We start from the raw sequence: 14,352 nt of genomic DNA, 5'->3' as shown, positions 1-14,352 counted from the left end.
TGTTCTTTATCAGTATTTTAGATTTTGAACCTTATTGTATTTAAGCCTATTTTTCTACATTTATTTACAGTATTATTATTCAGTGCTCACAGCAGATATCAGTCATGAGTTAGTTTGTGATCTCTCGGGATCGTAAGTACCATGTAGCATTCGAGGTACAAACTCGGGGCATTACACCTTATAAATATTACATTGCCTCTATAAATCCCCAAATCATCTCTCCATTATCAAGAGAGGAGAAATCACTTAGGGTTTGAAGATTTAAATCTCCAAGGGAAAATCTCTCTAAGTTTTTTTTTTTATTTTCCTCGGTCAAAAAGTATGTGGGATTATCCTAAATTGTGTGGGCATGATTTTATCATTTTACAAGCTTTACGAATATATAATTATGTATAAGCAATGGGTTTTGAAATTATTAAAGAGCATGCATTGGGGACTTCGTTTTATGATGAAATCTGATTTAAACTATATGGGTTTTCCCCTAAACTTGAATTATATGTTTTGTGTATGAATTTTATGAGTTTTTAGAATTTGTATAAGAGAAAGATTTACGAGATTCCCTCTTTTGTTATAAAAGTTGTTATCTTAATGTGTTGTGAGTTATTAAAATGCATGAATTACAAGATCGAGAGTAAAATCTTATTGTCATTATGGATTAACATTGTTTACGATATGATAAGAGGGTATTTCTCTTGTTTATAATTGTTTATCCTATTAATTGAAAGAATTACCTGTGTTTTATGACAGGATTGGCTGCCACATGATAAAGTATTGAAAATGGAGTATTTTGTAAATGTTTTCATGTGTTTTGAATCTTTTGGGTATCTATATACATGATTTTTAAATGGAAGGGACTATGATTATGACATGACATGACATGATATGGCTTGCAAGTCTAGGTATGACAATACCTATTACGAGATGTCCTTAACATAATAGAGATAAATATTTTAAAAGCACAAAGCATGGTTTTAAAGGACTAAAATTAGGCTTAAAGAGAGCTAGTTGGTTACTCGAAGAAAGCATGAGTTCAGATAACTCATAGTCTAAACCTGTGTTTTGCCGATACGGGTATTATATGTTATTTGCCAAGTGGGATAACATGGTATGTCGGCAAGTTGGGCATACCTTTTCATGATACTACAATCCTTGTGGTAAACTCTGATTGAGGGCTTGGCCGAAGAGTTAATGGCGGACCCATATAGACCGTGGGTATTCATGTTTTGTATGGTGTACCTTCTATCTTAGAAGTAAAATAAAGAGTTGAGTCAATGTTGTACAAGAATGAATTGAATCTCTTTAAGTTGTACCTATGTGTTTTTACCTATATCATTTTATATTAATTTTGAATTGCTTTCATTTATTTTATATAAATTATACGTCATTTTGGATTGTTCTACATACCAATACTTTCAAGTATTGACCCCCTATATTTTAGGTTCTGAAGCACAGTCTCATGGTCCCGCTAAACTGTAGATTATTTCCAGATATCCAGAGTTGGTGAGCCTTCCTTATTTCAGAAGGTATCTTTCATATGTGTTGTTTATTTTTGACTTATGGTCCTACTGGAGGCCTTGTCCCAGTTTTAGATAGACTAGTATGTTCATATCAATAGAGGCTTCATAGATTATTTAGATTGTATTTGGGTTTTCCCTTTGATACGATGTTATAAATTTTTAAGTTTGATTTCAAGACTATCATATTTTCAGTTTATCTTCTGCACTTTTATTTAATATGAGTTATGTTTATGATTATATGCTAAGAGGTCTCTCAGGCCTTCATGGTTTGGGATTCCTGTCACGGCCAAGGCGTAAGTTTGGGTCGTGACAAGCTTAGTATCAAAGCATGGTTCATGGTCCTAGGGTGTCTACGAAGCCATGTCTAGTAGAGTCTTTCTTATATGTGTGTTGTGCACCACACTTATAATCAGGAGGCTATCGGGTATTTAGGAGTTGTTTTTTATTCTTTCATACTCTATTCATGCTATAGTATTGTCCATACGAAAGCTATCCAAATTTTTTTCTTGATTTAATTTTATGGGCCATGCCTCATTATCGTGGCAATACAAGTTTAAGAGTTTAGATTTCCAAATGTTGTCATCATTTATGATTGAGCTATCCATAAAGTTATGAGATAGCACAAGGACATGAGAGAAGTCTGTTAGTTCTTTAAAGTGTATTAATTTGAGTGTGTACCTTTATCCTGATGAAATCATGCTATTTAGCTTGAGGTACGAAATATATTAGGTCCCTTTCAAAATCCTTATTATAGACGGCATGCTTAAGGGTAGTGATCTATAGCAGAATGTTGAAACAGTATTTTCACCCGAGTAGTAGTATATGTTAATATGTTATGACCTATTAGTAGTAAGATAGTCAAGAAGTTAGTGATATGAAGTCACAAGTCTAGAAGTCAGAGTAAGGGTGACTTTTGCATAAAAAAGCTAGTTTTAGTTGTATAACCTTTGATTGAGGGATGGGTTGCCATTTTATAATGATAGACTAATGTTGTAGCAATATTTAAAGATTGTATAGTAGTCTGTGAAGGAAGTGATTGGCTATGATTGTTATTTATTCAAAATAGGAAAGGAACCTAGAGTGGATAGTTATGGTGGTTGTAGAAACCATTTATAGATGGTAAATAGAAAAGGGTAGGTTAGCCAATAAGTTATAAGTATAGACTAACTTAGGGAAAACTTAGTGATGTTTAAGGAACTTTGGAAGTAGTCTAAATGTGTGCATGGGTAAGTTTATGTAATATGAGAAAGTAGAACATATTGATAAGATCATAATGGATTATATTATAAGATTAAGATCTACTATCCCTATTATATGAATTTACCCCTCTTGATTGTCTTTTCTCTAGTAGTTGCAAACTAGTACTATGTGGGAGAAGGTATGTAGTAAATTTTGAGGTGCAGTAGTAATGTTATGGAGGGGATGTGATTGTAGGTTGTAGTTAAGTGAAATGACGTATTTGGGTTGAGTCCCAATTTGATGGGCTAGTATAATATGTGGCATGCATCATCGGTGGTATATGATTGATGTAGATGATAGGCTTGAACTTATGACGTAGAGTGTGGTGGTAAGAATAGTATCTTAAGATTAATGATGCATGTTTTGTGGGAATAAATTAGTAGGCTTGATGTGATGTATTAAAGATCCTAGGTTGATAACCTATGAGATTGAGTGCATAATCGTGATATAAATACATGAGGACTAGTGTTAAAACGATGAATTATGGTTGAGTCATTAAGTGGGTAAGGGTGAAAGTATATAAGGATAAGTTGAACCCCCAGGTAACATGTTGTTAGATAAGGTTTTATGTGTATAAGTGTCATGTGTACCTAGCTCATGTTCTTGAATTTTGTAGTATGGAGGAGTCTGGGAAGTTGTTGTATGGTGTTTTTTAGAGGTGAATTGAGAAAATATAGGTAGGCAATATGCGTCTTTGGTATAGTTTTTCAAAATTTTTTAAGTTGTAAGTTATGTGATTAGAGGTGTAATGCTAGTATTCTAAGGAGTTGAAGATAGAGTATTAAGTGTTTAGAAGGATGGATGTCTATGCCCATGATAATGTTTGTCATAAGTCGATGAATTTGGGGGTTGGAGGAAGTTATGATTAGTATCCTTGAATGGGGGATGTCCTAGAATGGTTTAGGGCCTTTATATTAAAGTTATTGAGGGTAGATGACGAATTAAGGTAGTTCTTGAATTTTCTCATTGTGGCAAGTTTCAAGGAAGAGTCATGATACATCTATTCTTATTCAAGCAATCTCCTCCTACTTCAATTTAAGAGGTCATTCTACTAATGCCTTATGTATACAAGTCATGCCTATGCCTATGGCTCGAATTATCTATGCCATTTATGTCCATGATCCGACCTCCAAACTAGAAGCAATGATGTATTAGTAATCCAATTTTTCAAGTATTCAAGCTCTATGTAATGATGTTCATGATCTATAAATTTGGGTCTCACATTATGTTTGGTTTTAAGAAATTATACTTTCTATATATTACCAATTTATTTTATGTCAGGATTAGCCAGAGTGATAAAGTTTATGTAAACTCATGGCCAATTTCAGTTCTTTAAAGAAGAAGCAATAACTTCAAGTATCAATCCTTGTCTCAATCGTTGACTTCATGAATTCTGCCTTAATGTTATATAACTCATGATATATGTGCTTATGTTTTTCACTATAAGCTTAGTCACTCATGATATATGTGCTTATGTTTTTCACTATAAGCTTAGTCCTATGAACTCATGTTGTACTATGTTTATGCCCGAACGACTCTCTATTTATGATCTAGACATCTAATATATGAAGTACTTCATGCCTATTGCATCACATCTGGCATCTCATGCCTCATCTTGAGTAGATCAACAAATATAGGTTATAATTGAATAGTGTTACTTCCATTCTTTATACTTATGTTCGGTTTCCTTAATAACCCTTCATATGTTAGTATGATGGTGGTTGTGGAAGCGTAGTAATGTCATAGATAAGAGACTAAATATTTTCTTAATTTGTTAAATTTTTGGAGAGACTACTTGAGCTAAGGTTCTAAGTGAAGGGGGAAAGAAGGAGATGAACTTTCGTTATGTGAAATAGTTAGAAAGGATATATATGGTGAAAATCTTTGTAAGAGTGACTGAATTTGCTGGACTTAGTTGGGAGATCTATGAATTGGGTGTAGTAATGATAGGCTTAAATTTTATGCTAGATGAAAACACAAACCAATGTGCTATGTGGTTAGTACTCCTTGAATTAAGACACGAGGTTCTTATATTATAATATTGAGTTAAGGTGATAGTCTTAATGAGAGGTAGAGTATAGGGTCCCATAGCTTAAGTTAGAACATTTTAACTCTAGGTTAGGCTTCAACATGGAAGTACTATGCGGTAGGACTTAAACTCTTGTGGTTAGGTGTGTTATAGGGGATTGTAAGTTGGAAATAATGAAGTATGTTATTTATTGGTTGGGGTATTTACGAGTAGTGTTTCTAAGTCTAAGGTCTATTTGTTGTATCTTGCTAGGTGGAGAATGCTTCTATTCATATCTTTCATGAAATCTCATTTCATGATTAGTACCGATGTAAATCAGGCCTATTAACTCCAAATAAACTCATGCCTTATATCGTAATGATTATGATCCCTATAACACATGTGCAAGGTCATCTTTAGGTCAATTCTTATTATCTCACATTTCGTGCTTACACATTTCACTAGAGGTAACCATGAAGCTCTTTTGATGCCTTGCATATTTTTTTGAGGAAAAATGTTCAATGCGAGGTTACGTTCTTTATTCCATACTTTTAGAGATTCAACAAGTTCCTGCCCATCATTCGGGTATGAATGATCATAAAGGGGAGATAATGTAACACCTCGCTCTTTCAGGCTAAAGTTAAACCATTTTTCCTATGTTTATAGACCCAAACCTAATGGCTTCTATTATATATGGGAACATCTTTGTAGAGGAATATAAGTCTCAAACATCTCCTAGCTTAAAGTTAAGTTGAGCACTTTCCTATTGATTGACTTTTAGTTGATGATTTTTCATGGGTCAAATTTCAGTGACCATTTATCCTCAGATATAAAGAGCTATGTGGCCTACTATATATCAAATTAAATCTCTTCGAGTCTTTTTTCCAACTCCACTGACCGTTCATCAATCCGAGTTCGGAGTCAAAATTTATGAGTATTTGAATGAGATACTATCTAGGGTGTGCGATGGCCATGTGATGCACACTAATCGCCATAGCACACTGTCTCAGCTTTGCTTTGGCCATGCGACGCAAAACCTATGGTTTGATTTGGCCATGCAACGCAAAGCCTTTTCGGAGCATCAAAAAGTGTTCCATTTGATTTATTTTAAGGGTATACAGGTCTTTTATCATTCCATAACCATTCCTAACCCTCTTTGGATGAAATTAAGGCCTTATAAACATTACATTTCCTCTATAAATCCTCAAATCATCTCTCCATTATCAAGAGAGGAGAAACCACCTGGAGTTTGAAGATTTTGATCTCCAAGGGCAAATCTCTCCATGTTCTCTTTGATTTTTCTTTGTCAAAAGGTATGTGGGACTATCCTAAATCTCATGGGCATGATTTTATTGTTTTGCAAGCTTTACGAATATATAATTATGTATATGCAATGGGTTTTGAAATTATTGAAGAGCATGTATTACCGTTTATGATGAAATATTTCCCCTAAACTTGAATTATATTTTTGTGTATGAATGTTATGAGTTTTGAGAATCTGTATGAGAGCACGATTTACGAGTTTCCCTCTCTTGTCTTAATGTGTTATGGGTTGTTCAAATGCATGAATTACAAGCTTGAGATTAAAATCTTTATTATCATTATGGATTAACATTGTTTATGAAATAATGATAGGGTATTTCTCTTGTTCATAATTGTTTATCATGATTGAAAAAATTGCATGTGTTTTATGAAAGAATTGGCCACCGCATGATAAAGTATTGAAAAGGAAGTATTTTTCAATTGTTTTCATGTATTTTGAAATAATAACTCTCTTTTGTGATGTTTGAATCTTTTGGGTGGTCATCTACATGATTTTTGAATGGAAGGGGCTATGATTATGACATGACATGACATGATATGACTTGCAAGTCTAAGTATGAGGATACTTATCATGAGATGCCCTTAGCATGAAAGAGATAAATATTTTAAAAGAATGAAACATTAATTTAAAGGACTAAAATTGGGCTTAAAGAGAGATAGTTGGTTACCCGAAGAAAGCTTGAGTTCAGATAACTCATAGCCCGAAATCGTGTTTTGCCCATACGAGTTTATTTGGCAAGTTGGATAACATGGTACTTCGGCAAGTTGGGTACACTTTTCAATGATAATCCAATCCTTGTAGCAAACTCGGATTGGGGGCTTAGCCGACAAGTTAATGCTGAGCCATATAGCCCGTGGGTATTCATGTTTTGTGGGGTGTATCATGTAGTTCAAAATTAAAAATAAAAAGTTGAGTCAGTGTTTTACAAGAATGATTTGAAGCTCTTTAAATTATACCCATGTGTTTTTACATATATTATTTTAGATTGATTTTGAATTACTCTCAATTATTTTATATAAATTTATGATATTTTGGATTGTTCTACATACCAGTACTTTCGAGTATTGACCCCCTATATTTCAGGCTTTGAGGCATAGTCCTGTGGTCCCGCTAAATAGTAGATTATTTCCAGATATCCAGAGTTGGTGAGTCTCCTTTACATTGGAAGGCATCTTTCATATGTGTTGGTTCCTTTTTGACTTATGGTCCGACCGGTGGCCTTGTCTTGGTTTTAGACAAACTAGTATGTTTAAATCAGTAAAGGCTTCGTAGATTGTTTATATTTGATTTGACTTTTCCCTTTGATACGATTTTATAAAGTCTTAAGTTTGATTTCGAGACTACCATGTTTTCAGTTTATCTTCCGCACTTTATGTCATATGAGTTATGCTTATGATTATATGCTAAGGGGTCTCTCAAGCCCTCATGATTCACTATGCCCGTCGTAGTTAGGGCCTCGATTTGGGTCGTGACATTAAGACTTTCTTTAATATTTTATAGATATTTCAAAACAAATCATCTTAAAATTGGATGTCCGTTTTTGTGATCTTAGGTAAGTTACACGTTTGGACATGAGTTACTTGATATTTCCCCAAAAAAAAATTGTTATAAATATACCATATATAGTGAATATCTACTTTACCATATATAGTGAATACCTACTTTACCATATTGTGTATGTCTATTTATGGAAAAGTTACAAATCCCAGAGTTAGTTTTCCCCTATAAATAAAGAAGTCTTTCTTCATTATAATTCATCCATCAAGAGAATCCCTCAAGAGAAATAAGAATCTCTCTCTCTTCTCTCTCTATTCTTTGTCTTCTTTATTTTTTGTTATTTCATAACACGTTATCAGCATGAGGCTCTGTCAAACAAGATTAGATTATAAATCTAAAGGTAATTTCAAGGTTAGTAAATCCTTATGTTATTTATCTTTTGCTACTAATAATATAAGTATTGTTGGATTTGAGAAAAAATAATTAGTTTGGAACCATTTATGTTTTAAATTTATTCCTCAAGAACAATATTATCCAAATGGATGATAATATGTTAGGTTCAAGTCCCATCGATTTATGCCTAAGACTCCTTTATATGGATAAGACGTTGAGTTTGAATCTCAACGCACCATATTAATGTTATTATGATGGTTGATGCAAAATAATGACCTATTTGATGAAAAGTCATGAAATATATGCTCCATTCTTTGAATTGAATGTGGTAGTGATAAATCATATATACCTCAATTTGTTTTGTAGTAGCTATCATAATTTGATACGCTTAAGGCATGATGTGATTGTATATACATTCGAACATGCTCGTGGTTGTAGGGAAATCACAATTCATCTCTGAAAGAGGCAAAATAATTGAGAAGGGTTATTTTGAAATCTATTTCTGAAGTAGTAAATCTAAAACTTATTCATGTAATAGTAAATCTGAAATTTACTAAAGTAAATTTGGAGTTTGCTAGAATAAAAGTTCATAAATTGACATGAACGATCGACATCCCAAAGATGTCCATACTCAGTATTGAACATATATTGAAGAATTCAAAAATTCTTCATGAACTTTAATGTTTCTTATTGTCATGATAAGTTGGTTGGACCAACTAATTTTGGGATTGGATCCCTTAAAATCTGAAAAGTATAAAAGATGAATAAGGGCCCATTCACCTTTCATGTGATATGTTGAAAAAAATGCATCAATAAAATAATTACATGTACATTTATTGTCAACCTGTAGTTTGACATTCATAAAGTTGCTTGCTCAATAAAATAGAGATATAAGAGCATAACTTTCAGATTGTGCAATCAAGATAATTCATCTTGATGAAAATGGTTTGGCATTGAATGCCTTCAATAAATGCTAAACCATTGCTGATGAGAACAACGCTTCATGTGTTAGTTTGAAATATGATATGTTGCATACAATAACACTTGTATGCATTAGACCAATAAATTATGATTATTTCTTTCCTCTCAATTGGTTCAACGACAGGAACCAACTATTCCATCTAATAGTTTTGATGTGCGGTATATAATTAATGAATATACCATGATGAACAAAGATGGAGGATGTATGTTAGTTTTCCTAACATAAGGGTGAAATTATAAATAGCTATGAAATATGTTAGGAATTATCATCAGATCCTCATTCAAAAGATAATTCAAGTCGAATGTCGGATGCATCTCATAGTTAAGCCGCAAGTGCTCCTATTTTGTGTTTATAAAGGAAAAAGTCTAAGCATGCATGAAGCATGATAGAATAATAGATTCCAAATGAAATAATCCTTGAAAAATAAGGAGCAAATAATTATAATAAGAAGACAATGTGCTCTTGAAGAGCCTACGACATAACACTTCATGAAACCTTATGAAAGGTTAAAGTACCTGAAAATAATGAAGTGATGAGATCTCAAAATGTTATATCACATTGTAAACCGATACAAAATGATATATCGTCAATATCCTTGATACAATATTGGCGTAATATTGTGAAAGATTATGAGGATCTGAGTTGTACGTTTATTTAAGTATGCTGACGTAGAAACATTTATCAAGTGACATGAAAGGATGTATCTTGGTAAGTGAAAACTTATTTGATTTGCACTTCACACACTTAAAGATGTCACATGTGAAATGTTGAATATTGTCACTTGATAAAATATATCTTGTAAATACTATAAAGCCTGATATAGCCTTTTTTTGAGTAATTGTTAGCAAGATATAGTCCTGCTCCTACTAGGAGACATCGCAATGGGATCAACCACATGATCTTATTTTGTTCTAATGATTGCAGTTCCGATCTTGTTGATTATGTTGATGATGGATATTTAACCCGCATAAATCTTGATCTCAAACATGCAATGTGTTCATATGTTGAGATACTGGCATATCTTGGAGATATACAAAGCAGTTTATCTAGCCACTTCAATGAACAATGCTGAGATAATAGCTATTCATGAAGCTATTCGAGAAAAATATGGTTTGAAATGTGACAAAGTACCCATGATTTTTATGAAGATAATGCAACATGCATAGCACAACTTAATGGAGAATTCATAAAAGGAGATAGAATGAAGCATATTTTGTCAAAGCTTTTCTATACACATGATCTCTAAAAGAATGGTGATATTAATATGCAACAGATTCGTTTAAGCGACAATGTAACTGATTTATTCACCAAGCCTTCTCCAACTGCAACTTTCAAGAAGATGGTGCACAAGATCAGGATGCAAAACTTCAAGGATGTTCTCACTAGTGGGAGCAAATAGGCGTTGTACTCTTTTTCCCTTTAAAGGTTTTGTCCCACTGGATTTTCCTTGTAAGGTTTTTAATGAGGCAACCTATATGCGTATTGTTAGAGATGTGTACTCTTTTTCCTTCACTAGATTTTTTTCCTTCTAGGTTTTTCTAGTAAGGTTTTAACGAGGCACATTATCTATTAATTAGACATTCAAGGGGGAATGTTATAAATATACCATATATAGTGAATGTCTATTTTACCATATATAGTGAATACCTACTTTACCATATTGTGTATGTCTATTTATGAAAATGTTACAAATCCCAGGTTTAGTTTTTCCCTATAAATAAAGGAGTTTTTCTTCTTTGTAATTCACCCATCAAGAGAATCCCTCAAGAGCAATAAGAATCTCTCCTCTCTCTATACTTCTTCTTTGTTTTTTGTTATTTCATAACAGAAATATTATATTTGAAGTTGAATATGTGTTTATACATGAATGTTTACCCTTAAAATAATTTTTTTCAGAATAACAATGGGATTTGTATCCAAGGATCAAGGGCATTATGATGACCAAATAGTATATGCTAAATGTGAAATGACTTGCTAATGAATGTACATGGAAATAACAAACAAGAATTATAAAGCAATAAGTAAAGGATAACAAGGGAAAGATTTATTTCTTAAATATTGCATTAAAACGAAGATAACAAGGAAAAGATTTATTCGGTCACAAATCACAATCATTTAAACACACACAAAATGTTATACAGAATATGCAACAAAGTCATAACAGTTCCAAAACTTTTTAACAAAAAGCAGATATATACAATCTTGATTGGTTTACCTGGAAATTTTACCCCAAAAAATTATGCGAGCAACCTGAGAAACCATTCTAAATAGCTCAGGTTGATGCACCACCAAAGGTTATGGTGGAGGTGATAATGAGTAATATTCTTTCATCCTTAATAAAAAGTTTTAGATTGAGTTCTAAGTATAGAATCACCTTTGGTAAGAAATACTTTATCCTGGATTAGTGAAATGACACTTTTTCATGCGAATCCAAACTAATCGAGTTCAAAACGAATAGCAAACATTAGGTGAAATTTATTTTTTAAAAGAAAAACACTGGTTGACACAAAATTACCATCATCATCGGCCACCATCAGTCCATCACTATTCAACCTCAATTGGTAGCCATCACCTCTTGTTTTGTTGGACTCAAAATAATAAGGCGTCATTGCGAAAACTATCAAAGCCAACTTCGAAAGACAATGAATAAAAAGATAAACGAGAAAGATATCAAAAGAGATACAATAATTTAACATGGTTCGGTCAATCGACCTACATTCACAAAAGGAGACGAGCAATCCATTATATAAAAGAGAGTACAAAATGTCAAGAGAGACAATTTCACACAATTCGCTCAAAATAAAAGTGATTCACACAAGTGACACTGTAACACTTGTGTCTCACAAATTCTCCCTCCACACAAAACTCTCAAACCCCTAGGATTATATTGTGGATGCTACCAAGCTAGAAGAAAGGAAACTCTATTTATAGTCTATAACCTTTTCCTATAAGAACAAGGATTAACCAAATATGTAGACTATGTTTTCTTTTTTCTAAGGAAAACTCAATTATGGTACCTAAAGGGAAACCCAATTATGGTACGAAAGTCAGGACGAACACTCAACAATTCTCCCTCTTGGCATGAATTTCTAACAAAATAAATTTACTCTACCTTCTTCACGTAGTCTTCAACAAGTTCAAACTTCATCTCCAAAATCTCCTCCATTAAATCTTTGTCTCTAAATAGAGTAACACTGATAAAAATTCTCAAACCAAAATCTTCAACTAGTCGAACGACACAGTTCTGTGGCTTGAAATTGTCTGATTTGGGCCAAATCCGTATAATTTTTTGTCCGAAAGGCCTCATACCATTAAGAGGTCCCATATCTTATATGTAGGTCCCCAATCTATTTTGCTATCAATATGAAATTTTTCTTCGCACACCCAACAATCTCTCCATTAAACTAAGTTTCATGTGGCTCATTATCACGATTCATGGGTCATTGAGGTACTCAACAGTCTCTCTCTCAAATTAAGTTTCATGTGGTCCATTACCACGATCCATGGATTACTGAGATTCACTGTGTGTAAGCCAAATTGTCCGAGTATTTTATGACAATCAAAGTGCGCAACTAGTTTCTTCTTGTGTGTGCATTTTCAAGCTCGTAAGGGTAAGCAATTTGAGCCCACATTCCATCACTCTGCCACATCACCATACTCGTCACACCGAACCTGAGCCTTGATACTAGTTATTGGATTCAAAATAATCAGGTGTTTGCGGAAGCTACCAAAGCAAACCTCGAAGGACTATGAATTAAACGATAAACGAGAAATACATCAAAAGATACACAATAATTTAACGTGGTTTGGTCAATCAACCTATATACACAAAAGGAGATGGCCAATCCACTATATAAAAGAGAGTACAAAATGTCAAGAGAGACAGCCTCACACAATTAACTCAGAATAAAGTGGTTCACACAAGTAACACTGCAACACTTGTGTCTCGCAAATTCTCCCTTCAAACAAAACTCCCAAACTCTTAGGACTACATGGTGGATGCTACCGAGCTTGAAGAAAAAAACTTCTATTTATAGAGTCTAGATCTTTTTCTACAAGAACAATGATTAGCCAAATATGAAGAATATATTTTTTCTTTTCCTAAGAAGAAGCTCAATTATAATTAAAAAGTTACGACAAGCACTCAACACGTCCACCAACCACCACCACCACCATGTAAATTAAGACTTCCTTTTAATTTTGTAGATATTTTATCTAATTAAAGACAAATTTGACACATTTGTATATTGACAAAACAAACCTTCTTAATATTGAAGGTTTTAATTTTAGCAATCTTAGGTAAGCTATAGGTTTCGATATCAATTAGTTGATATTTCAAAATAAAAAATAAAGAATTATATTTGGAGTTGAAAATGTGTTTAGATATGAATGTTCACCCTAAATCAATTTTTCAGAATAATAATTGAATTTGTATCCAAAAATCAAGGGCACAAGTGCCGTGCTCACACCTAAGTTCCTATTCAATTGCTCTATTTGGGAGGGAAAGAAAAAGATGTCTGTTGCAGGAAGAACCGCTCTAAAGCACATGATGGGCCTTCCCTTCCTTTATGTCATCTACTACCCACAGAATATGACCAAATATTAAAGTATAAATAACATAAATATCAATAATTTTTTCTTGGAAGTAATTATACTTTCTCTTACTTTTTTTAATTACTTTACTCTCTCTTCTTATTAATATACATAATATAGCCGACATATACATAGCATTGTACGTATATATTGGGATTTTTATAATATATTTAGGGAGTTGAGATTTTTTGTAATATTGGAAACATAAGTTGTGTATTTGTGTAATTTTTAAAATATTAAATGGCAAATGACATGGCCTCACCCATCTTAAAACTAATGACCCAAATTTGGATTTAGGGACATTTTATGTCTTGTCGGTCATACTAATTATAAATAATAGTCATTTTCTATTTTTTTCAATTTGGGCTATTTGAGCTTTTTTCTTAAATTTTCAGCCTTTTTCAACTTGGGTCATACGAGCCTTTTTCAAAAAGGTTTCAGTTGTTTTTTTTTTTTTTTTTTGCTATGAACTTTTTAAATGAAAAATATTATGCTTTTGTTGGTTGTTTAAAAATAATAATTAAATATAATTATATAAAAAAAGGTATAATTGTTATATAGAATGTACCTATATATGATATACATATAGAAATTGTGTAGTTCTGTCAAATATATGTGTGTGTAAAATATATATGATACATTGTATAAAATATGTACAAAAACTTAAAGTTGTTGTATAAAATACGTATTCGAATAATACTTGCAGCTAAAGGTTGTATAATTATATAATTGTTGTATAAAATGTGTAAAATAAACTGTATAATTATTGTATAAATTGTGTATTTAATCTGTATAATTT

The sequence above is a fragment of the Capsicum annuum genome, chromosome 10 (assembly GCF_002878395.1).
Source record: "Capsicum annuum cultivar UCD-10X-F1 chromosome 10, UCD10Xv1.1, whole genome shotgun sequence".
Taxonomy (NCBI): Eukaryota; Viridiplantae; Streptophyta; class Magnoliopsida; order Solanales; family Solanaceae; genus Capsicum; species Capsicum annuum.
Note: the sequence above shows the minus strand (reverse complement) of the source record.